This window comes from Physeter macrocephalus, chromosome 11 (genome assembly GCF_002837175.3).
Source record: "Physeter macrocephalus isolate SW-GA chromosome 11, ASM283717v5, whole genome shotgun sequence".
NCBI lineage: Eukaryota > Metazoa > Chordata > Mammalia > Artiodactyla > Physeteridae > Physeter > Physeter macrocephalus.
Window position 1 is genome coordinate 2,003,186 of NC_041224.1, and position 27,763 is coordinate 2,030,948.

General features: G+C 35.9%; 1 long non-coding RNA gene and 1 pseudogene across 3 annotated transcripts in view; one reads left to right on the forward strand and one right to left on the reverse strand.

The window, feature by feature from the left end:
- Positions 1 to 1,109: 1,109 nt before the first annotated feature.
- On the forward strand, positions 1,110 to 3,947 carry LOC102987816 (DNA endonuclease RBBP8-like; annotated as a pseudogene).
- Positions 3,948 to 4,900: 953 nt separating this feature from the next.
- LOC114487151 (uncharacterized) overlaps positions 4,901 to 27,763 on the reverse strand; it is a 65,485-nt gene continuing 42,622 nt past the window's right edge. For 2 of the 3 annotated variants that reach the window (XR_008618452.1, XR_008618451.1), the window contains exons 3-6: positions 19,847 to 19,983; positions 15,604 to 16,598; positions 6,591 to 6,848; positions 4,901 to 4,996 (exon numbers count right to left, since the gene is read on the reverse strand). This is a non-coding gene — a long non-coding RNA (uncharacterized lncRNA). The remainder of the gene's footprint in view (positions 4,997 to 6,590; positions 6,849 to 15,603; positions 16,599 to 19,846; positions 19,984 to 27,763) is intronic. The other variant, XR_003681932.2, reaches the window with a different exon arrangement.

Consider the following 27,763-nt stretch of genomic DNA (forward strand, 5'->3'; position numbering starts at 1 on the left):
ATCCTACGTGAGCACTGACCAACTGAAAGATTGCTGTCAGTCATTTCATCTTTCCGGACATCAGATTGCTCATCTCTAACATGATGGAGTTGGACCGAGATGTGTTCAGAAGTCACACATAATTCAGATTCAGTGATTCTCAAAGGCAGACTGATAGGAAAGAGACAATCTTGTCAAGTACATGTAAGTAATCATCAAGCCATGTTAAGATGCTGGAAAATGCTACAACCCAGGCAAAGGGCAGGACTGTTTGGTGCTTAATCAGCCAGAAAACTGTGACATTCCTTTTCTCCTTTATGATTCCTCAAAGAAAAGCAAACACCAAACTTGGAGTATCACCAGCCTCATTACATTATTGGTATACTAACATCTGTTAGATTACCAGGTGCTGATAGAACTACTACAGAGAAACTAACAAATTACTTAATGATTGATGTGTTCCACCACCACATCTGGAAAGAAGAATACATTTTATAGCCTGAGGAAAGCAGATCAGTTATACATTTGCACAAACAAAAGGTGAACTGTGCTACTGTGGAAGGCATTGAGGATTTTTAAAAAAAATTTCTTATAGGAAAGATTTTTTCACATAGAATGAGCTATGTTTGACAGATTACATATATGAATCACTGGCTAAGGACTCAATTGAATAGTATGGTAATTTCTTTGTTATGTTCATTTTTTTCTGTTTATCAAGTCCATTGTTGGGAAATTTGAAAAGACGGTTGTTTTAAGACATTCTGACATGCTGTAATTACCATAAGGAAAGGTGGATATGAGATCTAGAAAAAGGGGAGATACTAATTTACTTAAAATCATCAGAAAGGTAATTCAGGGCCCTCGGACCCTCCCCCAGCCCTGGTAACCGTGGGCTGCCCCGAGGGGGCCGCTTGGCTGTAGGCTTGGCTACAGGCGGTTTGGCAGATTGGTGAGGGAACTAGGAGACAAGCAAACGTCTGTCTCCTCCCTGCCCTGTAGCGTGCTCGCTTTCCTGATGGGGCTTTCGAGAATCTCAAGGCAATCTTGCAAGCCGTATTTGAACTGGCTAAAGACAACTTCAGACCTGTATAATGTAACAGAAAAGGTCAGAAAACATTAGGCAGTAGAAGTGTGAGCATATTAAGCAAGATGAACGTCTCAGGAAGCAGTTGTGGAGGCCCCAGTTCTGCAGATGTATCTAATGATTTTAAGGACCTTTGGACAAAACCAAAGGAGTATCATGATAAAGAAGTACAAGGTGTACAAGTAAAAGTAACCAAACTGGAAAAGGAATGAATTTTAGATGCACAAAGACTAGAAGAATTCTTCACCAAAGATCAACAGCTGAGAGAGCAACAGAAAGTCCTTCATGAAACCATTAAAGTTTTAGAAGATCGATTAAGAGCAGGATTACGTGATCGCTGTGCAGTAACTGAAGAACATATGCGGAAGAAACAGCAAGAGTTTGAAAATATTCAGCAGCAGAATCTTAAACTTATCACAGAGATTATGAATGAAATGAAAAGAATACAGGAAAAAAATAAGCTTTCTGAACAGCTGCAGCAGAAAATTGAGAATGATCAACCACATCAAGCAACCGATCTTGAATCTGAGGAAGATGTTATTCCAGATTCACCAATAACAACGTTTTCATTTTCTGGCACTAACCGGCTGTGAAGGAAGGAGAACCTCCATGTCCGACACGTAGAACAAACACATACTAAAGTGAAGCACTCTGGGTGTGCACGTGAATGGAGAAAAGTACCAAAGTCTTCACCTCATTCACAACATAATCATAATGAACGTGAAATTCTAGTGGCTGACACTTGTGATCAGAGTCAAGCTCCAGTGGCTAATACACATGGAAAAAGCAGTTATCCTCCTGATAGTTTAGCCACAGTTGTTGCTGAAACACTTGGACTTAGTGTTCAAGATGAATCTGAGGGCTTCCCAGGTGGCGCAGTGGTCGAGAGTCCTTCTGCCGATGCAGGGGACACGGGTTCGTGCCCCGGTCCGGGAGGATCCCACATGCCGCGGAGCGGCTGGGCCCGTGAGCCATGGCCGCTGAGCCTGCGCGTCCGGAGCCTGTGCTCCGCAACCCTAGGAGCCCACTTGGTGATGAGTTCTACACTGTCTGGAAGGAGATCACAGAAAACCTTTTGAGGAATCTAGAAGAAATTGTGAAGATAGTTTAAGATTTTCAGATTCTAATTCAAAGACTCTTCCTCAAGAAGAATTGACTACTTGGGTATCATCTCCTGTATTTGGAGCTACCTCTAATGTGAAAAATAGTTTAGGTTTGAATACAAGTTTGTCCCCTTCTCTTTTAGAGACTGGGAAGAAAAACCATCTAAAAACAATGTCTTTCAGCAACAATTCTAATTCTAGATCAGAGAAACCTAGATGAAAATCTGAAGATGGTGCCCTTTTCACACATCATAATCTTGGGGCTGAAGTGAACAAGATCACTAACCAGTCATCTTCTAATAAGCAGATGCTTATAAATAAAAATACAAGTGAACCCCTAAGTGAACAGGATAGTATTGATCACATTAAAGATACTGTTACTGATAAAGGTAAACATGTGGTACCCCTGAAATCACTGGGAGGCCGAACCAAAAGGAAGAAAATCAAGGAAGAAAGTGAAGATGAAGTAAGCTGCCCCCAAGCCTCCTTTGATAAAGTGCTTTTCCTTTTCCACTGGATAGTCATTCTTACATGAATGGAGACTATGTGATGGATAAACCTCTGGATCTGTCTGATCGATTTTCAGCTATTCAGCGACAAGAGAAAAGCCAAGGAAGTGAGAACTCTAAAACTGGATTTAGGCAAGTGACCCTCTATGAGGTTTTGAAGCCTGTTCCAAAGGGTTCTTCCTCAAGCCGTAAGGCTTTGAGTGGGAGCTGTGGATTAACCAAAGATTCCCCAGAAGAGACGAGCAGTTTATAGGTGCCCCTCCTCCCGTCGTTGAGTAAATCTCCGGATAATAAAGCACTGTTACAAATAAAGGAAGAAAATTCTATCTTTAAAATCCCTCTACGTCCACGTGAAAGTTTGGAGACAGAGAATCTTTTTGATGACATGAAGGGTGCTGGTTTTCATGAGCCTATAAAAATAAAAACCAGGTCAGTCCATGGAGCATGAGAATTTGCATCAGTTCTTCAGTTAAATACATGTAGAATTGTTAAAACAAAGTCTCTACAGAACAACCAAGATGTATGCTTTGAAAACATCCAGTGGAGTATAGATCCAAGAGCAATTCTTTCTCAGTATAAAATGGATATTACTGTAGTAGATACAAAGGATGGCAGTCAGTCAAGATTAGCCGGAGGGGAGACAGTGGACATGGACTGTACGTTGGTTAGTGAAACTATGCTTTTAAAAATGAAGTATCAAGAACAGAAGGGAGAAAAAAGTCCAAATGGAGAAAGAAAAATGAAAGATAGCTTGGAAGATGTTTGATCGGACTACACATGAAGAATATGAATCCTGTTTGGTGGATAGCTTCCCCTAAGTAGCAGATGAAGAGAAGGAGTTGTCAACTGCTACAAAAAAAAACAAACTCTCCTGGTGATCAACAAGATAAAGTCAAACAGAAAGCGTTTGTGGAGCCATATTTTAAAGATGATGAAAGAGAGACTAGCTTACAAACTTTTCCTCATATTGAGGTGGTTTGGAAAAAAGAAGAAAGAAGAAAATTGCTTGGACACACATGTAAGGAATGTGAAATTTATTATGCAGATTTTCCAGCAGAAGAAAGAAAAGAAGTTGGCTTCCTGCTCAAGACACCGATTTCGCTACATTCCACCCACCACACCAGAATATTTCTGGGAAGTTGGTTTTCCTTCCACTCAGACTTGTACGGAAAGAGGTTACATTAAAGAAGATCTTGATCCTGTCCTCGTCCAAAAAGACGGCAGCCTTGCAATGCAATATTTTTTCCAAACGGCAAAGAGCAGAAGACATAAATGTTGAAGCAAAAACAGGAGAGATGACAATATTCTTTTTATTTATAGTTAAAGTTGGTATTAAACATTGATTTTTTTGACCTTCTGAAAACTGATTTATAAATCATTTTTCTATTGAAAATGTTTTTAAATGGCATTTACCCATCACACAGACGACTATCTAAAAATGGATAAGTTTATGTCATATTTTCTTGCTTTTGCGCCTTTAAAATAATAAGGTGTTTTCATTTTGCACTCCAAGTTAAGAGTTGTTTATTACTTTTTTTGGTAATACCTAATTACAATTTTGAAAATATATTAAAAAAAAAAGAAAGGTAATTCAAATACTGTTATTTCCAAATGAAAGGAGTCTCAATGCCCTTGGTCAAGTCCAAGCTACTTTCCTGGGAACCAAGGCTCTGCCAGTCTGGTCTTTACTTAACACTGTATATAAAGCATATACATTATACATCTTACCCAATATTATACACCTGACACTATGAGTTTGTTATACTGTTAGCATTTCCTGGACCAACCTTGTTCTCTTCTCTTTCATATTTGTGACTTTCCAGAATGCCCTTATCCTCATCTTCACCTCATGTAAGGGAGTTATAATTATACCATCTCTGTGCAACTTTCCCCTAGGAGGCAGTATAGTGCAGGTTTAAGAGGACATTTAAAGTCAGAAAAATCTGAGTATATGAGCTTTCCTGTTGTAGGAGTTTGTTACTTAATCTCACTAGGCCTCAGGTTCTTCATTAAAAAAAAAAAAATTGATGTAGCAGTAGTATTTAAGGCATAAAATTATTAAGATTAAATGGAGTAATGTGCATATAATGTTTAGCACAGAGCCTGGCCGGAGCAAAAAAATTCTTCTTCCCTGCTCTTTCTTCACAATTCCTCCCCTACTGCTACTTTTACTACTGTTTGTGATTCCATAATGTTTTATTTGCCCTCTTATGGCACTTACCACTTTCTGCCTGTCTTCCAGCATTCTGGGCATTCGACCCCCATCATTAGATTGTAAATTTCTTGAGAACACAAACAGTATGTTTTCCATCTTTGTTTGTCTACAGAACAACAACAAAAAACAGTGGTTTATACGACACAGGTGCTTAATAAGTATTTGTTTAAAGGGGTTGAATTACTGAATTTTTTTAATATGAACACTTTATCTTCTCTTTTGGTATGAACGTTAAATCTACTAAACCTATTATGTTAACACTGAATATTCTAACGAGAATATTCAAGTTACAGTAAATTGACATAAGAGCAAATTATTTTTTGAAATTATTTAAACATTTCTATACATCCTTGATATTTTATGTCTTAGTTCAGGTTACAACAAATTACAACTTTGTTGACTCTGTGGCTCCATAAATGGATTCATCTTATGTCCTAAGAGCTATCTTTAAATTTCCTCTGAGACATCCATCCTTTCATCCATTCAGCATACATTCTGTCAAAATACAGAAAAAATATGGCCTGTTGGGAAAGGCCTGCCTGCCCATCATTTGCTGATTCCTATGATTCCTTTTAAGAGAGTCTGGTCAACTGGTTTGATTTTGTGAAGCATCCTGTGTAATCTGTGCTGTGAAAATAAAACTCGTGTTTCTGAACTGATTCTCAGTTAAAAATGGCAATAAACAAGAAGCCAACACAAAGTCAGAGTTCAGCTTAGTCATCAAAAGATGTTTGCTCAGAGAAGATACAATTTGAATTTATTTTCCAACAGGATCACTGCTAAATATTGCAGTTTTCAGAAATAGAAACTGTGCAAATAATCAATAAGATAAAGGAATTTTCTCTTTGCCTTTATTAACTGCTTTTTTGGGGGATTAAAAGTTTGTGAAATATAAATCCATCCCCATTGCATATTTTCAATCATGAAGTATCTCCCTTTCTCTCAGTGGACCCTCTGATTGTAGAATCAGCCAGGATGATCTACTCATTTTATTTTCCCTAAACACAACATTCTTTTTTATACCTCTCTGCTTTGCTCAACTGAATATCCCCATCTAATTATTTTCTTTATTCCAGGCTCTTCTTCCTACCAGTATTTGTTCTTTAAGACCTAGCTATGGTCCAAGTGGTCACTCATTATTCCCAGGTTCTATGTCACTTCTCTCCACATTTTGTGTCTCATAAGTGACTCAGTACTAATATTCATTTGTTCATATAAATATTTCTGCTGTAAGTGTAAGTGTGTTTAAATCAGTAATGGGTTTTCTTCACAGCTCCTAGTTGAAGATTATGAGCAGGGTCAGTGGGAAATATATTTCTAGTGCAAGTATGTAAAGAGAGAAGAGATGACAGAGTGTGTGACTGTAGGGCTAGAAGGGTGCTCTGTGGTTCTGGTCTAACTTAGACTAGAATTAAAGATTTGGGTAATAGTCTTATAGAATACAACAATGTAGAAAAACTGAGCATGCTTTTGTTGAGTTTACCTTCAGTGCATGTTTCTGATGATGATTCTTCTGTTGCTTGCAGTTGTAATAAGGAAGAAACTTTGTATTCTATGACAAGTTAATTACTAAAGGGATGTTGCCTATAAGCTTAAATTATACATAATGGTCCATCTCTGGGAACCCTGCCTCCCAGGTAATAAGTGTCAAGCTAACATACCTTTGCTTAGAGCACAGGAAACATCTTGCCCAGACCCACCTGTGAATAACTGCAGGGAGGAAGAAATGAACACATCTCCTCCAGAGGCTGACCAGAACCAGGAAATGCTTGACTTTATTTCCTCTCGTTTTAGTATAAAAGAAGCCTGAATTCTGACTCAGGCAAGATGATTCTTTGGGACACGAGTCCACCACGTTCTCCATCTGCTGACTTTCTGAATAAAGTCGATATTCCTTGTCCCAACAACTCACCTCTCAATTTATTTGCCCGTCGTGGGGCGAGCAGTATGAGCTTCGACTTGGTAACACAATGAAAAGGCACAACGTAAATATCATCAAAGACATGAGATCAAAGCCTTATGTGGAAGGACATAAAGAATAACTGCATTTACAAAATAGGAGAAATAAGTCTGAGACCAAAGATAATGTAATGTGCCAAATAGGTTCTGCATTTTTGGCTGAAGCTTCCTCAGGAGTTTGAAAAATTTTCAACAAAAATAATTTTGTTGGTCATGGTTAAATATTTAACAGTCTGACTCAAAGGGAAACACGTTCAAAACTCATTTGTACAGCTGTTTGATTCTTCCTAACACTTTATAAGCTATATCTTTTGAATTTGTTAGAATTCTCTTTTGTTGTCACATTTATATAATAATTTTTTATAAAAGCAAAAGATATATTTTTTAAAACCTCCACCCAAAAATCCCTGATAAAGGGGATACAAAGCCTTTCAGTATCTTGCACTATAATTTCCCTTTTTTTTCCATAATTAGTTACAAGATATATGTTTTGTAACTAGGGTTCATTTTTCAAATGAATGAGTCTGATGGATAAAATGTATTTATTTTATTTGAATTTAATATATTTATGCTATATTTATTTATTTGAATATTTTATATTAGTGTCAGGATAAAATACTATCAATAGTAGGCAGAAACTTGAGAGATTTATACTTCTGAAAGAAAAGAACTGTACTGGGTGAATTCACATTTGTAGAGCTTTACTCCTGAGCAGAATCCACTGCCCATGTAGCATAGTTTGGCTAGAACTCAAAAAGAGAGCCACGGTTTTCTGGCTCAAGCTGTCCGAGAATGGATTTTAGAGCCTCCAGTAAAACCAGAAATAGAGGTGGAATATGCAAAACTGGAAAGAGCCACAGAACAGGAGACCTCGACGTCTGCATCTTAATTTCCATGAAAGCCTTGGCTGAACTGTAAGTGTATTTGTGGGGATGGAGGGAACTTCAAGGAACCCAGTGAAAAGCAATACTCTGTAATAACCTAAATGGGAAAAGAATCCGAAAAAGAATAGATACATGTATATGTAGAACTGAATCACTTTGCTGTACACCTGAAACTTACACGACATTGTTAATCAACTATGCTCCAATATAAAATAATTTTTTTTTTTAAAGGCTGAAAAGGCAGAATAAAGACTGGAGTTTGGGGTTGAGTCCTGCATTGTTAGAGGGCCTTATACCGTGACTTTCTATTTAATTCCTGTCGTGATTACATTGTAGGAACAAAACATGTCAGGACTAAGGAATTCATCCTAAAACTAAAAAAAAAACAAAAGATCTATCCTCTACAAGTTCAAGGTAATATGTTTGCTAGAACACACTCTTTATAAGAAGACAATAAAATACTAATTCTTTAAAAAGTATCATTCAGAATATCAAGTGTACAAAAAATTAGTTTGATGAAGATAAAGGAAGAAAGCATAAATTTACCAATATCAGGATATCCAAAGAAGATGTGCAGATGGCCAACAGGTACATTAAGAAGGTGCTCGGCATTGCTAATCATCAGGGAAATGTAAATCAAAGGACTTTTATGCTGGTTCCACACCATCAAACGAACACTTCTGAGAACTGACAGGGGTTGATCACATACTTTGCTGAGTAATATACAATATTAAGGTCATCCCCCGTCTCCCATGTGAAATCTTCAGTAAATCGTACACTGCTTAGAACTGATAGTGTGAGACTGGATTCTTAGAGCAACTTGAAAGGTGCTGAGTTCTGATGCAGGTGACTTTATCATAAACACAGAAATAGCACATATGGATGCAGCAGCTGCTGGGTAGCTGGAATTCCTGATTAAAATGGTAAGTAATATTTTTTTAATTGAAATATATTTGATTGACAGCACTGTGTTAGTTTTAGGTGTACAGCATAGTGATTTTCTTTTGCAGATTATATTCCATTGTAAGTTATTACAAGATATTGGGTATAATTCCCTGTGCTATACAGTAAATCCTTGTTGCTTATCTATTTTATGTATAGTAGTTTGTATCTGTTAACCCCATACTACTAATTTGTCCCTCCCTGCCTTCCCTTTCCCCTTTGGTAAACCATACGTTTGTTTTCTATGTCTGTGAGTCTGTTTCTGTTTTGTATATAGATTCATTTGTATTATTTTTTAGATTCCACGTATAATTGATATCATATGATTTTTGTCTTTTCTGTCTAACTTACTTCATTGAACATTAATATTCCCTAGGTCCATCCATGTTGCTGCAAATGGCAACACTTCATTCTTTTTTATGTGAGTAATACTCCATTGTGTGTGTGTGTGTGTGTGTGTATATATGTATATATATATATATATATATATATCTCAATATATATATCACATCTTCTTAAGCCGAGTGTCTGTTGATGGGCACTTGGGTTGTTTCCATGTCTTGGCTATTGTAAGTAATGTTGCTATGATATTAGGGTGCATGTATCTTTTTGAATTAGAGTCTTCATTTTTTTCTGGATATATACCCTGGATTGCTGGATTATATGGTAGCTCTATTTTTATTTTTTTAAGGAACCTCCATAGTGTTCTCCATAGTGGCTGCACCAATTTACATTCCCACCAACAGTGTAGGAGGGTTTCCTTTTCTCCACAACCTCTCCAGCATTTATTATTTGTAGACATTTTGATTATAGCCATTCTGACCAGAGTGATGTGATACCTCATTGTGGTTTTGATTTGCACTTCTCTAATAATCAACGATGTTAAGCATCTTTTCACGTTCCTGTTGGCCATCTGTATGTCTTCTTTGGAGAAATGTCTGTTTAGGTCTTCTGCCCATTTTTGATTGGGTTGTTTGTTTTTTTGATATTGAGTTGTATGAGCTGTTTGTATATTTTGGATAATAATCCCTTGTTGGTTGCATCGTTTGCAAATATCCTCTCCCATTCCGTAGGTTGTCTTTTTGTTTTGCTGATGGTTTCCTTTGCTGTGAAAAAGCTTTTAAGTTTGATTAGGTCCCATTTGTTTATTTTTGCTTTTATTTCTTTTGCCTTGGGAGACTGATCTAAAAAATATTGCTACAATTTATGTCAAAGAATGTTTTGCCTGTGTTCTCTTCTAGGAGTTTTATGGTGTCATGTCTCATATTTAGGTATCAAAAGTAATCTTATGCTGAGATTTATCTTGAGCAAACATTGAGATACAAAGGAAAAGTTCACAGAACTGCTCCTTCAGATATAAAATATTCTGTAATTTAAGTCAGTTGGCTTTCATGGTTTCCCAGAATAATATTTTCTCCATGCACACCAAAAAGAGACATTTACAGTAATATTTCCAGATTTCACATTTCATTTTCAAATCTGGATCTTGTGAAGCGCTTATATCTTAATTTCCTGTGATATTTTTCTTGACACTTGTACATGAAAGTATTTTAGACTTATTTTATATTATTTTTCTGAACATGAAATCAACTTTGGGAATAAATTAAACACATATATGATTTGGGCCACACTAAATTTTTATCATACTTAAGTGGTTTTCTTCTGCATATGCTCTAGAATGTTACAGTTCTCAGTGAATTTATTGAAGGCCTTTGCAACATCCTTTGCTGTGGTTTATGGATATTTTTCTTTTTTTTGACTTAATAAATTATGCTGATAGATTTCTAATAATGAACTACCCTTGAACTACTAGAATAACATTATTTAAAATATTTCATGACATTGCTATTTGGCAGTATTTTATTTTAAAAACTGCCTTTTTTCATAATGGGGTTGGTTTGTAGTTTTATTTTTGTACATTCCCCAGATACAGTATTGGTATTAAAATTACGTTGACTTCATAAGGTAAATGGAGAGTGTTTAAAGGCATACAGATGAGTTTATTCTGGAGACATAAATAGAAAATTTTGTGGCATCATAACAACAAACCTGTGACTCTGCAAATACTGACCAAATATTTTTCTACATTTTACAATATCTATGCTCTTGACGGGTGTGTGTGTGTGTGTGTGTGTGTGTAATTTAAGCATCTTACCTTGGTCTGTGAGCTTTCTATTGCATGGCCTCTGGGACAGTTTGCCTTATTGTATAGAGAAATGTCTGGGTTTTTTTTCTAAAATAGAGCTATAGGCCACCTCCTTGCATAGGAAGTTTGGCTTACCCATCTGTGCAAAAATAAGTTAGTACACAAAGTTTTCTGTCAAAAAATGTCAATTTGGCTTCTTTTGTACTTGATATCTTAAGCCCATGGATATCTTTCCAGTTGGCAAACATAATGTGGCTTCTGGATTGAGACTGAGCTCCTAATAACATGTAACAGACATTTAATGCCAGACTGGATGGGTGCAATTCAGACATCACCACCTATTTGCTATGTGTCTTTGAGCAAGTCATTGAGATTAGGACTTAATTTTATCATTTAAGAGAATAGTAAAAGTGAGAATAGTGAAAAATCTCTCCCTTTATGTTTTAGGTTTCACAAGCCAGGAATAAATCTGTTTCATAAAATATTTAAGTCTGTAGCACACAGAAGATGATAAATATTGTCGAAAAATCAACACTTCTCTCTGTTTTCTAAGCTCTAACCCTGTCAGAGAAATTCCTTCAATTTGTTAAAAAGTTACACCTTGGGTTTACATAAAGGGTAATCAGAAAAAAAATTGATTTAACTGCTCATGAATTTGTTGATTCAAAAAACATATTTGGAGCTTATATACTAGGTTTTAATTTAATGCCCCTAGAGACTTACAACATTAAAAAAATATTATTTAATACCCATTTCAGAATGACCCATATAATGTGTTACCTCTGTATTCAGTGGCAAGAAAAATAAATGCCTCTTCAGATAAAGAGCACAATATAATTAATTGAGTTCCATTTTTATTTTGCTTCTAGAAAATTTGGAACCAGATCAGTACTTACAAGAATTAACCTATTCAAGTTACAAAGTGACATCCATAGCTTTGCTTCTAATAATTAACCTTACTTTGATTATATTTTTAATTTTTCTCATTTTATTTTTTAAATTTTATGTCCTATCACAATTATTATAGCATGAAGAGTATTATTAAAATAAATCAATAATGGAATTCAGCTAAAATGTATAGTGGTATCAAAATGAACATACAAAAATGACATTATACAACTGATAAAACTGTGGATAGATATTCAATGTCTTCCCTGTTCTTTATACGTTTAGTGTTTTTTAAAATACAGTTATTTTATAATTTTGTTAACAGTAGTGTGATAGTAAATGCATAACAACCAGTTTGTGGTGGGCTGAAGGGCCCTGCTTTGTAGCATTTGCTGATTTAAAGCAAGCACCATGAATTCACTGAACACAGTGTTGGGAAGAAATGCTCAGGTTTTCACTAGTTTATAGGGTTTCCACCATATGGAGGCAGTAAATATAAATAGTCTCTAGAGCACTGATAATACCAAAATGTAGTAAAAAAATTAGGGAACTATCAATATTTAGAATTGCTTACCTTTGTTTTAATATAATTTATTTGTCAGCTTATATAATTTAATATTTAATCATGGGTGTGTTTACCTGCTTCACAAAATTCCTGAAAATTCAACAATCTGCACCCCTGGGCAGGTATAAGCCAGCCCTAGCACACAATGGCCCATATATGTATGCATGTATATTTTATATATATACACACATATATATACACGTATGTGTATATATCAGTGTGTTTTAAATACCACTTATGCAATTGTTGACCCAAATTTCCAAAATCGTCTTTCCATTTCCTTTCAGAATGACTACCTCAGTTGTCAATTAGAATAAAAATTAATGACTTATCATTCACAAGGTATAAGCCCCAAAGTATGTCTCTGCTCTCTAAAGGCATTAAGAGATTAAATTCACTTCGGATAATTATCATCTTGGCATTTTGTATCTATTCTAAACAAGCTGCAGTAATAGAGTCCCTGCTTTCCCCATAGGCCTCTGAAAGCATATGGCTAACAACAACAAAAAATCCATCTCTCAGGGATGGTAAATACAATTTTAAGCTCCCATGGCCTTTTTTCAGGGGACACTACAGTTAGAAGAAAGGAGAGGGTGTCGACTTAAAAACTGCGCGACATGAGAGTTGCGAGTTAAGTTTTATTTGGGGCAAAATGTGGACTGCAGCATTTCACATAGTTCTGAGAAACTGTTCCAAAGAGGTAGAGAGGAAGGTCAGTATAGATGTGATTGTGGTGAAGGGAGAGTGCATGCAGTCAGGCACATATTTTTTTGCAGAAGGTTTCTGCTGGTCACAAGGAGCAGTCATCACCTCGTGAAGAAGAATTTTAGTGCTTTTCTAGATGTGAGGAGGTACAAGAATTGGGCCCATAAAATCAGCTCCTGAAAAGACCTAACTATCTGAAGACCTGTCCTGCCAGTTTTTCCCAGAGCGCAGAGTGCCTCATTTCTGCACTCCACCCTGAACTCCTTTCAGGGGGTGGTGAAAATCAGAGATGCAGCAGCACATGATTTAATCCCTGTAGAGGTAGATGGCAAGTGCCAATGACAAGTGCCAATTTGTAGTTGACAAGGGCAAGATAATGTCAAGTACAAGGGGCAACATTTCATCGTCATTGTCTAAACTTGGGGAAGAAGCAGGAAGAGGAAGTTCATTATTGACAAAGTTCTGCCATTTTTGCAATTCTCCTTCAGGTGGGTTCCATACAACTCAAATACTCAGAAAAAAAAAAAAAAAGAAGAGAAGTAGAAGAGTTCTGGAGATGGATACCCGGATATCTGGCAAGGAAGCTAGTGGAATCACGTTAAGAAAAGAAAGCTTCTAGTTCAACATTATTAGTGACTTCCTAAGAAGCTCAGTTAGATTAATAGCTTTTTAAAGATGTGGTGAAAAGTATTATCACGTGAAACTTTCAAAACTAGACTTACAATGTTAAAAAATATGCTGTAGGGGACTGTTTAAATTTAGAAAGGGAAATACTAAATGACCTAATAGGCCATTTCCTCCTACAAATTCAATGGTGCGCTAATTTATGTATTTTGGCTCAATTAAAGCAGAAGGTCACATAAGGTTTTTAAATCCTATTTTTTTTTTCTAGTTTCACATAATGCCTGCTTTTAAGCGCTAAATATGTTTAATGCTAATGCTTTCAGGACTACAAAATGTCTACTATTTGGTATAGGGTTAAGGCATTCTTACAGCTTACTAGTACTTTTATTGACACTTTAAATGAAGAGAATCGAGCTATAAGATCTATAGTTTCTAATGGCAATACTTTAAAAATTATTGCTAAGAATTTGTATAGGAAGAGTGTCCAGTTTTTGTTTGTTTTAGTTTTAAAACAAGTTACCTTTTATAAGAAGAGTTATATGTGAATGTCAGGTACACAAAAGCAAAGTAAAATGTAACAATAAAATCATTCCAAAATGCACTTTTCACTTAATTATATGGCTTAAATGTATGCCTATATTAAAACTTATGGTGTTATATTTTCACCTTAATTTATCTTGATATTAGCTTCAATAATACACTTTATATAGAATGGGTAGCATTAGGAAGATATTTCAAATTTTGGGAGGAAATGGAAGACAGGAAGAAAGGAAGGAAGGAAGGGAGTCCTAAATAATCATTGCATTTTTTATTCCTTCATAATATCACATATTCCCAGATGATGTCTGCTGGTATAGGTTTTAAAATGAATGACTAGAAAATCACAACTTCCAGGTCCTAAGTTTTTTTTTTTTCAGTTGAGGTATAGTTGATTTACAATATCATATTGATTTCAGGTGTACAACATAGTGATTCAAAATCTTTATAGATTATACTCCATTTATAGTTATTATAAAATATTGGCTATACTTCAGGTCCTCAGCTCTTCATCTGTAAAATGTGAACAGTACATGATCTTTAGGGTCTTCCCCCAGCCTAAATTATCATTACTCTCGTACTATGGTAAACCAAATAATGTATCAAACAATACTATCAATTTGAATTACTATTTTCTTTTTGAAAAACAATACAGCATTAACAAACACCAAACCCATTTGAGCCCTACGTCCCCTCAGTTTCTGCCCTATTTTTCTCCTTTCATCCAGGGACATGGAAAACTTACATGTACTCCTTTTTCAATAAACCTACTACTAAATTATCTTTCAGTTCACTACATTCTTTTTTCTGCCCCTGCCATTCACTAAAAGTACTTCTGCTAAAATCACCCACCAATTTCTAATTCCCAAATCCAATGGACACTTCTAAGTTTGATCTTGATTTCCTGGTGGTATCTAATAATAGTGGTCCTGTATCTTCTTTTTTTAACTTTTAAAAAATTAAAAAAAATTTTGTTTTATATTGGACTGTAGTCGATTTACAATGTTGTGTTAGTTTCAGGTGTACAGCAAAGTGATTCACTTATACATATACATGTATCTTTTTTTTTTTCAAATCCTTTTCCCATTTAGGTTATTATAGAATATTGAGCAGAGTTCCCTGTGCTATACAGTAGGTCCTTGTTGGTTATCTATTTTAAACGTAGCAGAGTATTGAAACCCTTTCTTGTCCTGACTTCCTTTTCATCTTTGTATTCCTGAAACCTAGCTTTGTATTTAGCAAAGAATAGGCTCTAGGTGAATATTCTTTGAATAAATAAACTGCTTAAAGTAACTTTTAAAAATCCCCCAATTTCGTTTGGGTCATATCATCAAAATACGCACCTCTGAAGTATTATTTTAATGTCCCACCATGATATCCATAAGCTAAAGAGGAAGGGGTACCTCAGTGACCTTTCTGGTTTTGCTTTTTCTATCTCGGGATTTGGGTATTTTTTTCCCTACCAGCTCGGACTCCACCTTGGCGTCCTCTCCCTCCAGACTGTCCCAGATCTGGCACTGGTTGTGGCTGCTCAGCTTTTATCATCTGTCCTGGCCACCGGAACGTTCCCTCTCATCCTCCTCCCTTGGCTGGCTGGGGCGCCCCACTTTCATTTTCATCAGGGTACCAGCCATGCACCAGCTTCCACTGGAAACATTTTTCCAGACATTCCTTTAGGATAAGTGCGATTACCATTCACTGGCCACTGGATTCCGTCACTCTTTTTTATTCGTCACTATCCCCAAATTTGTCTTTTTCAGCTTTACAGTCACAGGAAAGAGGCTTCATTTTCATTGTTTCCTTTTTCTTCTTATATGAAACAATCATCTGTATTTTGTTTGCCCTTATGTCAGAAAACATATACTTTAAAAAAATTTTTTCCTCGTTTCTCTTCACATTTCTCCTTGTGATTCTTCATCGAGACGTATCTTGATTTGACAAAAGTCTTACTCATGTACTTTAAATGTGAAAAATACATTTACTTAGTTTCTACCCACAGTGATAAGATCTTTCCTCTTTTCCATTTGAAATCCTTAATTTCCAAAAAAAAAAAAGGTATGGCTCTAAGAGTGTGAAATTTCTTCAGGTTTTGAACCCTGATCGTCTTCTTTGGTAGAAATTCAAGGTCAGTGTTGTCCTTTGATGAACTTCTTGTCTTTGCCCACATTTTTATTCCCACGCAGAATAAAAGTAGGTGTGGGGTAAGGTTTGAGTTGCCCCTGGGCTCCATCTTATTTGAAGTGTCCTTATCTCCATATCTCTGTTTTGGAAACATACCCATTTTTCTTTGAATAAATTGTCTACTGAAGAATCCTTCAGAAAGCCAAAGGAGTTAACTTTCACAAAGCAAGAGAGTATTGTAGAAAGGATCAGAAGACGCTTTGGTCTGTGCGTCTTATGTGCTCTTGGTGTAATGAGTTGTCTTGGCTCAAGCTGTCTTGTTCCTTTGCTCCTTCTCCTGCAAGAAACGGGAAAGAGCTTGGGGACTTTCTAACAAGGTATTTATAGGAACATGGAGTTTCTGTTAAATAGCTAATTTCCCTGATGATATGTTGAAAGGCGCTTTCAATAACAAGACATTTTATAGTCTGCCATTTTAGGTTTATAAAAAACAGATGCTCAGTTGTAGGGAGGTAACACATCTCAAACCTCACACAGGAAAGCAATTGCGTGTTCAAATCAGAGTTTTGTAGAATCATGCTTTTGAGTTTCACTGTTATCTATTCCTATGGAAAATGCTACCATAGAAAGTCTGAATGTTTACTGAATGTAAAAATTCCTTCGTGTGCTATTTCCGTGATGTTGGTTGGAATAGTACTTCATTTATGGATATTGGATTATGTTCTTTTAAAAAAATTTTTTTAACGTCTTTATTGGAGTATAATTGCTTAACAATGGTGCATTAGTTTCTGTTGCATCACAAAGTGAATCAGCTATACATATACATATGCCCCCATATCCCCTCCCTCTTGCGTCTCCCTCCCACCCTCCCTATCCCAACCCCCTAGGGGGTCACAAAGCACCGAGCTGATCTCCCTGTGTTATGCGGCTGATTCCTACTAGCTATCTATTTTACATTTGGTAGTGTATACATGTCCATACCACTCTCTCACTTTGTCCCAGCTTCCCTTTCCCCCTCCCCGTGTCCTCAAGTCCATTCTCTATGTCTGCATCTTTATTCCTGTCCTGCCCCTAGGATCTTCAGAACCATTTTTTTTTTTTTTTAGATTCCAAATATATGTGTTAGCATACGGTGTTTGTTTAACTAAAATCTGTTCGTTTCATTTATTCTGCTCTACTAAACTTCATCCTAAAAACTCAGTCCATTTTAATAATGGGATTGTTCTGGGATGTCTTTCTTCAAAATGATCATCACTCAAACAACTTCTATGAAGGCTCTAAATGTTCCTATGAAAATGAGGTTAAATAATTTGCTGAAAATTCCACTTCTCTGTCTTTTTTTTTTTTTTTTTTTTCTTAAAAAGGTGTTATCTTATGAAGTTCTTTCTTGGCATCAGGAGACCATGACTCATATAATGAGTAGATGTCTGTGTGTCTTTGGGATGTGAAGGGGTCATGCTCGGTTGAATTAGCAAGGCAGCAGGGAGGGCAGCTGTCCTCCTGTGGAGAAAGTATTGATAAACTAAGGCTCACATATTTTTAAAGAGCCAACCATACATAAAACTTGACTCTACTCGTGGTCTTCCTGTGAGAGAGAACATCTTTCTAGTCACAGTTTGTACACAGATGGTTGAATAACCCACTGCATTTTTATATTTGTTTGCGTGTGAATTGCTGCAGCCATAATGGAAGACGATGGTGGCAAAGTTGGTAGTCAAAGCAAGACTGAAAAAAGAATAATGATCATCAGTCTATGGAAAGTTTTCTATCCCAGAACTAGGCAATTTGGGGTTTTTAGACCATGCAGTGAGTCCAGGACCTGAATGTAGGCTGAAGATTTTTGCAGAAAACTACAACTAAAAGTGAAAGCTAGCCAAAGCCTTAGGGATTTTCCCCACCTCTGGGGAACTGGTGAGTAGATTAGTTTAGCAGTGGATTTTGCTATGAACCATATATAAGATTGTTAGCTCTTGATTTTCAGAATCTACCCATATTTCGAGTTGAAAGAACTTCGGTTGTGGTTAATATTTGTATAGTGAGCTTTGGTTTCCAAAGCCTTTTCTCATCAACTATGTGAACTTTGTTTATGCAAAAACCTTGTCCACATCATTCATAACTGAGTCCAAAGTGCCCACAAATAGTATCTGGCGCATAATCAGTTCTCAATAAATATCTGTGACCAAGAAAGGACTCAACAATGTGTTTCACTCTCTTTTTTTCTCTTTCAAATCAAAATATGGGTAGATTCTGATAAAGAGCTAGCAGTCGCATATGGCTTATAGCAGAAACCACTGGGAACTTATCAGCACTTGGAAAATTGTGTCTATTTCATCATACCAAAAGTTATTAAAGTTTGCAGAAGTGAAGAATGCGATTAAAATTAGAATTATATATGTGTGTATGAACTCAGCATACTCCTCATGTTTATATTTGAAAACTTTATAATAACTAATACTATCTTCTAAAGCTATCAGACTACTGTTTTACTACCGCTTTCTCATGGGTATTATTATTTTTCACATTGACTAATAAGGAAAGCAAGGCCAGGCTCAGTAGCAGGACTTGTTTAAGATCACACCACCAAAGAAGTGGCAATGTTTCTACTGGAATCAATATTTTTTGGTCCTAGGGCTCCTGATGTTTCCACTATCCACACTGCCTCCAGGAGAGGTAAGGATGACTTTTAAAATGCTGAGGGAGCATCAAATGCCTGTTCTTAATTCATTAAAATAAAGGGTATACACAGCAATGAGAAGGCCACGCACCACAACGAAGAGTAGCCCCCACTCGCCACAACTAGAGAAAGCCCGCGTGCAGCAACAAAGACCCAATGCAGCCAAAAATAAAAAAATTAATTAAAAAAAAATTTGTACGTTTCATCGCATGTAAATTTTAAATCAAAAGAAAAAATGTAAACAAATATCCTACTCTAAATAATTACATGCATGCTGATGTATTTTAGGGGAGTTAAAGGATGCCTGCATTTGAAATGTGTCCAAAAAAATAAGAAGGATTGATGGATGGGTAGAGAAATGGATGGATGGATAAATATGTAATAAAGTCAGAAAAAGTAAAATGGTAATGGCCAAATCCAGGTGGTGGATATACGGGTGTTCACTGTAATATTCCTTCAATATTGTTTATTAAACTGTCATAATAAAGTGCTAAAGGAAAAAAAAAATGTCATACACAGCATATGCTTTCCTTACTTGTAAATAGCTGAAGTCCTTTTGTTTTTCCTCCCTCACTTGCCCCAAAGAGAGTTTACACTTAGTCAGACCACACAAGCAAATTTTCAAGAAAAACAGGCATTTTTAAAGAAAGATTTACGTAGCGGAAAGCAAGGAGAAGAATGGAAACTATCTTTGAAAATAAGTATATCACTTAGCCTTTGGTAAGCTAGGGTATACATACTCACACCCATCGTATTTGACAGTTTTCAGGCTTAACAGAATTGCTTGTAAAGCAAAGCTAAGATTCAAAAGCAAGTTGGCACACACAAGTATATGATAGTACATAAGCTCTACTTAAATCTTTTCATTTTATTATTGCCTTGTAAATTGTTGGCCCCGTAATCCAACTTACAAAATAATGAAAAGTGCCATTCATTTTGTCTTGTGGTTTTCTTAGAGAACTGTGTAACTCATTATAAGACAGTTTCAAATGACTGCTGATTGAAAGTTCATGTTCTAAGTCAAGTATATACTCCAGGAAGATATGGGCTGCAAAATTAAAAAGAAATATGTTATTATGAAGCCTATTATATAGTGTATATATTTTCAAACACTTTCACATACATTTTATCCCCTTATTAAATGAAGAAAACACGTTTGTTGAGTCTTTTCTTTTTTTAAGTTCTTTTCTACAATTTTAAAGGTTTCTTTCCATTTACAAAAAAACAAAAAGGTTTCTTTCCATTTACAGTTTTTACAAAATATTGGCTATGTTCCCCGTGTTGTTCCATATATCCTTAAGCTCATCTTACACCCAATAGCTTGTACCTCCCACTCCCCACCCCCCTATATTGCCCCTCCATTGTTGAGTCCTTTCTTGGTCAGAGATATTTATTGAGAACAGATTATGTGCCACGTACTATTTTTAGGCACTGTGGACCCAGTTATGAATGATGTAGACAAGGTCTTTGCATAAATAAAGTTCACAGAGTTAATGAGAAAATGTTTTGTAAACCAAAGCTCACTATAGAAATCACAGTTGAAGCTTTCAACCGACTTCCTGAATTATCCACACTCTTGATTCTCTCTGTAGTAATATAGGGATAGATGCCCATGCTACCCAGATATTCTTGGTAGTAGCATGTTCACTATGTACTCACATCCCTCTGCTTCTGACAGCTGAGCTACTTAGTGCAAATTACTTGAGTTTCTTCTCCGAACTATTTACTCCTGTTATATGTCTCTATAAATATGTTTGTTAACATATATTAATATACAATTAAATATTTTAACTAAATTCTATGCAAGCTCATAAAATAAAAGTGCAGAAAGAGAGTGCTGCTTATATTAAAAACTAACTTGAATGCTCTTCCAAAGGGAAGAGCTTTCTGCTCTTCTAACTGGATAATTTCATTTGCCCTGTTATTAACTTTGCTGATTCTTTCATCTGTCTGCTCAAATCTGCTGTTAAACCCCTCCAGTGGGTTTTTTTATTTCAACTACTGTATTTTTCTGCTCCATAATTTATATTTGATTCTTTTTTACAGGTTCTCTTTATTGATATTCTTTGTTTGCTGAGCCATTCTTTTCCTGTTTCCTTTATTTATTTTGTATTGTGTCCTTTAACTTCTTGAGAATATTTAAGAGAGTTGATTTAAAGTCTTGTCTAGTAAGTCCAATATCTGTGCTTTCTCAAGACAGTTTTTGTTCAATTCTTTTTTTTTCTGTGTATGGGCCATATTTGCTTCATTGTATGCTTCATAATTTTTTTGTTGAAAAATGGACACTTTGACTCTTATGATGTGTAAACAATAAAGCAAATAATGAAAACAATCACTCAGCAAGTCTTTTCAGATTTGCTCTGGGCTGTGGCTTTCTTTCAACCCTTTCCCTGGCTGTTTACAACTTTGTCTTAGTTTACACTTCCAGCTTGCCATGAGGCTAAAAGTTGGCTACCTTTGAAAGCCTGTGGCCTCCTCAGGTCTTTTCTGAATATGTGTCCTATCCTGAGCATTTTTGTAGCTCTGTAGTTTCCTCTGCTTATGCGGTAATTTTTCAAAGTCCTTCTTCCCCCTACCAAAACCTCACTACTCAGCTTTTCCTCCCAGGTTTTTGGTATATCTATTGTTTACCCCAACTGTTATTTTTCATTCCAGGCTGTTCAGCCCTGATAGAGTTCCAGGTTAGGCAAAACAAAGGGAAACTCCACGGCAGGAGTCCTTCAGGAACACCCCAGTCAGATAAAAACAGATAACACAATTCCCTGGAAACCATATCTACTCTGTGCCCACACTAGGAAGAGGCTGTCATCTTCAAGACCACTGATGCATAAGGGAAGGTGTGGATCTAGGTTAGTTAATATGCTGCTAAGATCTAGGCTGTTTCAGTAGCCTTTCTCCTCCTATGCATCCTCTTAATTAATGTAAACATTTGACTATCTTTCTGCATTTCAATAAGGTTAATCTTGACAGTTTTTGATAAATTTTTAGGCTTTTTCTGGGGAAGGACAGTCCCCAGATGTCCCTAGTCCAACAGTTTCACTGACCTCACACCTGTGAGTGTTTTCTATGTACGAAAGATAGTCTGAATGCCAGAGTAGACCCTTAGCTAAAGGAAAAGCCTTGACCTAAAATCAAAGACTGAAAAATCAATATAGATTAAATTTTACACTAAATAAAATGTGTACAGTTGATATATAATTTTTATTCCCCCCAGACCTCATTTTTTCAATTTCCCAAATGTCAGTCTTCATTGCATGAGGTGAGAGAATTTTTTTTTTTTTTTTTACTGAATTATCAGTTAATCCTCGCAAGAGTTATATGAGATTAGCAGAGGAGTTAGAATTAGGACCACTTAAAAAATAAAGAATCATGAAAAAACAAAAACAACAAAAAGAATCATGGACTCTAAATTCTTAAGTAATGTGCCCAAGAAAGCTTCTATTTCAGGAAGCAGTAGAATGTAGAATAAGAGCTATCAGTTCTGAGACCCTATTACATTTCAGCCTTTTGTGTACATAACTCATTTATCCTTGTTTGGTTCCATGTTACTAACATATAAAATAGTTGATCACCAAGAATACAATTTGTGACTTCTTGGTATGGTAATTGATTTATTTCTACCTCTTTTGCTAAAATAGATTAATTCAATTCACAACCATAATATTTTATGCTAGTTTATATAAAAATAATGCTATTGCAATACCACATATGCAAGAAACAAGCTTGATTAAAATAACATGCAATTAGACTAATAGCTAAAAGTTTGTAATATTTTAAGTTGATAAGACCAATCAATACTTTGTGAAACCACTAATTAATGGAATTTTCTTATTTGAAGCCTTTAGCTCACTTTCTTTTATTAATGAACATATATCATTCCTATGGCAACTAAGTATTTTTCCTATCTGTGAATGGATTCCATTCCTATTATTAAAAAGACATGACGTGAAAAGAAACTCACAATTATTTATTCTTTCTACAGTTCCGTGTAATGTATTCTGCATTAAGTCATCTTTTACCAATATTGAAAACTTCTGTGTCAGTATGTCAGGCAATATTTGGCATGGGTGCTGTAGCAGGAATCCAAGATATCGGTGTCAAAAAATAAGGGAATGTAAAGTTCACTAATGTTCTGGATTATTTCACCAAGTACTGGCTACAGAGACAGTGGAAAATGAAGTATCTTCTTTCTGGTTCACTTCCATTTCCCTATGGCTGCATGTTTCCATAAATGAGTAACAGATATTATGCTAAAAGGAAGGTCTGTCATCTGTCATCTAATAAAACTGGGGAAAACTGTGTTGAGCAAAATATAAAAGACTTACCAGTGTCTTTAATCAATTAATGTACACTGTAAATCTCTAAGAGATTTACAGCAGTTTCTAAGTTAATTTGACCATGGAAACTTTTTATGAAATAAAATATTTAGAAAAAGTAGAAAACAGTTTACAAGACTTATTCTTTGTTTATATTGAAAATGGTTCTTTATTATTGCCTTTGGTTTTTCTACCTTAACAAAGTGTGTTTCTATCACACATCAGTTTTGTATGCTAATTCATAAAGAAGATAAATGTAAACTAAATTTAAACTTTCAAGGAAATTGTGGTTTTTAAGCAGTTTTTAGTGGTGGAATTAAAATAAAAAGAAAAAGTGAAGTTCCAAAATGTGCTAGAATAAAGTGGAGTTGCCATTTTTGATGTGAGGATTAAATCCACCATCTAACCTACCACTTCCCCCATACCCCACTATTCACCAGTCTGAGATTTTTATGTGGAAACCTAGATTTCCAGGTACAAGGCCAATAAAGCAATGAGGTAATCCAACTTCTTCAGTTTGGGTTTAAGGAGCTCACATGTTGAGAGTGACCTGCAACCTTAAGGTTGCAGAGGAGATTGATGATGGTACGGAAAGGAGAATCCAAGATCCCTACCTCTAATTCCATTGCTCACTGGGTTATCTCTCATGTAAAGCACTCTTATGTAAAACAAAATGCGAAGGAAATTCTTTTTTGGAGAAGAGTGAATTATTTGTTTCAATATGTAATTTTACATTCTCTTAAAGCAATTAAATAGTAGTTTTTCTTAAAGGTGACCTCACAGTGATCAGTTTATGACAGCTTCAATCCTTATCATTTCCAGAAGTTATTTTCTATTTCTTAAAGCTGATGCATTGGAGGGAGGGGTTATGTTTAAACAGAAAGAGAAAATAATCTTCTAGTCATTTCAATAGTATCAATATTAATAATTATGATATTTTAGAACAATATTAAAATGTCTAAAATAATGGCTGAAAACTCTCATAGCTTGTTTGCTCTACCCAGCAGGGACTGCAAGTAATTTTGGTTTAATCACTATGGCATTTTATGACATGTGATTGGATAGATTTTTCTCCACATCCTAAAGATATCCTTTTCTGCACTCCTTCTGAAGTCCTGACTTGTGCTATGCTAGAATGATAGAACTGAATCTGTAGTACAATAGAGAAAAGCAAAGAAGACTTAGCAAAGTTATACGTTGAATTTTTGTGATAAGAGCTAGTCAATATTAAAGAAGACAGGTGCTTGCTTTGTAAATATTTCTCTCCGATGCCTGGAGAATCTGAAATAGCACCAGTTCCATCCCCTCCCCATCATCCTCATCGACCTGCAGTTTCAAAAGGAAAATATTAATGGAGAATCAGGACCCCAAGGAAAGGAGATCAGTTAAAAAGCCTGAAACCACTCTGGGAAGAAAACAAGGGGAAGAGACAAGAGAGAATATACGGATCACTGGCAACTAGGTGGGAAAAATAAATAATTACAGTATACCATGACTCAGGACTGTCTTAATAGACTAGTAATAGATTGAACACTGGTTGATGACCTGTTCTGTATTATTATGTTCAGTTATGCTACTTTCTCTCAGCTTTTACAATAACCACATGCAAGTGAAAGGGCTACTTCTACTTCTAAGTGTGTTAATGTTGAATTGAATGTTGGAAGACAAATGCTTCTCATTTGAAATATTGTTTTAGGCAACTAATACGCCCAAAGGAATTTAAACCATCTAGGCAGAAAAAGAATAAAATGCTAACAGTATTTTGCCGCATTTGGCAGAAAGTTTTCAGTTTGGTGGAAATGGATATTGCTGCCCCTGAAAACTATTTCATTATTTTGACACTCTATTTGCTCTTTCTCTTTCTCTTTGCTCTTTCAAAGACAGTTTGTCTTTTTATAACCTTGTTCTTCTGTGGCATTTCTCTTATAATTTGAATTGTGCACTTTATTCTTCACCAGAAACAAACTCTCCATCACTATGGATGTCATTTAGTTATCATCTCTCAATATGTTAAATAACTACTGGTCTTGAGTTTTCCAAGCACTCGACTTTATTGAACTAACTCTGCATAATATTGTTTTTTTTCATTAATAGTGTTATACAAGTTTATGGTGTCTAGGGCAAATTATCTTTAAAGGAATAAGCACTATGATGTGAAATTTCAAAAATGAAATTTTTGTCATATTAAATGTCTTAATTTAACAAAATGGTAGTTATAAACCTAACACTGTGCTGAACATACAAAATAATTAATTGAATTGTATTATTTTTATACAGTTGTATAGAAAAGCAATTCATACTGAAAACAATAAGATCCACTAAAAAGCCATGGGAAAAACTTCTTTCAAAGATCTAATTCCATTATAAATGTATAATTAATGTGTTTTTAGAATTTGCTAACACAAGATAGTGTTTTGTGAAAGTTACCAGTAAGTTTGCTTTGGATTGAGATCTTTTTTAGCATTATATTTATTATAGCATACCAAATGCTGAACTTCAGATTATTTGAAAAACCAATTCCTATTTATAGCTTTCTCAATTCTATAAACAGTTATCTTCCACACTTCAAGACACATTCTTAGAAACTCAAAAAAGACTTCATATTTGGGATCTTGGTCTAGAATCATGACTCTAAAGGGACCTTTACCTGCGTTCTACAGCATTAACTATTATCTTGTCTTCATATTGAGGTAAACTGAAGAGAAGACTTTTCATTCATTCATTTACTCGAGAACACTTACTGAGAATATATTAAGTGCAACGTATGAGAGAAATCCAAAGATAAATAAAGCAGCCTTCTTGACTCAATAGTAAAAGAGCTGAGTCATGAGCATAATAATCCTGACAAAGGGTAGAAGATGTTAACTGCTATAAGGGATGCAAATGCCAAGCTCTCTGAATGGTGGGGATTGTTTCTGGCTGAGAGTTTCGGAGACTACTGCCACAGAGGAGCCGAGGTTTGCGGAAAGACATTAATAAAGACAGAAGTGGAATGTTTTAAGTGGAGAGAGGTCTTGAGCAGAGTCATAGACACAAAAGACTTGAGAATGTTTAGGAAAGAACAAATTTTTTAAAAAATAAAAAAGTCAAGGTTTTCCCCGGTGGCACAATGGTTAAGAATCTGCCTGCCAATGCAGGGGACATGGGTTCGACCCCTGGTATGGGAAGATCCCACATGTTGCAGAGCAACTAAGCCCGTGCACCAAAACTACTGAGCCTGCGCTCTAGAGCCTGTGAGCTGCAACTACTGAGCCCGCACGCCACTACTGAAGGCCACGTGCCTAGAGCCCATGCTCCACAACAAGAGAAGCCACCGCAATGAGAAGCCCGCACACCGCGACTAGAGAAAGCCCACGTGCAGCAACGAACACCCAACGCAGCCAAAAATAAATTAATAAAAAAAAGTCAAATAGTGCTTTGGGATTATTAACAGCAGGTGATAGATTGTATCTAGAGTGTGGAAATTGCCAAGAGGTAGCCTAGGGGAAATGAACTTTTACTTTTCTAGGTAGTAGGGAATGACTGAAGGTTGGAGAAGAAGTGGGATAATTAGAGTTGTGCTTTAAAAAGATGACTCTGGTTGCTGCGGTCTGGCACATAAATAAAACCATGTCGACCCTCTGATTTGAACACTCCAGTGGCCTCCCGTCTCCTACCGCGCTCCTCTGGGCTCACTCTCCTCTTCATTCAGCCATACTGACACCCATGCTAATCCATCAACACATCTGCTGCACTTCCAGCCCAACAGCTTTTGCTCGGGCTAGTCCCTCAGTCTGGAATGTTCTCCCCTCTTACAGTCACATGGCTCACTCTACCTATTTGTAATTTTTTGCTCCATTACCTTCTCCATAAGCTACTCTGACCACTTTATTAAAATTACAACACTCTTCCCTACAGGGATCCCTGTCCTTAGGATCTGTACTGTAGAAGGCCCCACGTATCACAAGCACACGCAAAATAAATTTATTGAGATGCCCATTAGTGTCTCTGTCACTCAGGATCCAGCACTATGGCTGGTACATTCTGACCCATAACAAGCACAATTCAGGCTAGTAACTGTGCTGGACGAGTTGAAAGTTTGTGGGTTGTGTCACAGAAAACTTCAGATACCGATGCTGCTTCAGAATGGGAAGAAGACTTTAGCAGAGGTCTCAATAAAAGACAAGACATGTTCACTAACTTGTCAAAGCCTTCCTTTTAAACAATGTGAATGCTCTTTCTTGCATAAGAAACCAGCATCTATTTTGTTTTGTGTTTTAATTTGTTGCTCCAGAGGTACTCACAAATTATCATGATTTTACAAAGGGCAGCTGAGAAACAGTCTGCAATACTAGATAATTCACATTACTCTGAAATTTTATGTATGCATTTGTACATATATTTTTATGTACATATATATAATCTAGACAATATATGTGAAGTGTGATACTTCTTATATATAAATGGAGATACTGCTTTAAGAGTTTATGAAAATCAAAGTAAAGTTGTAGAAAATTCTATGATGCAGTCAAG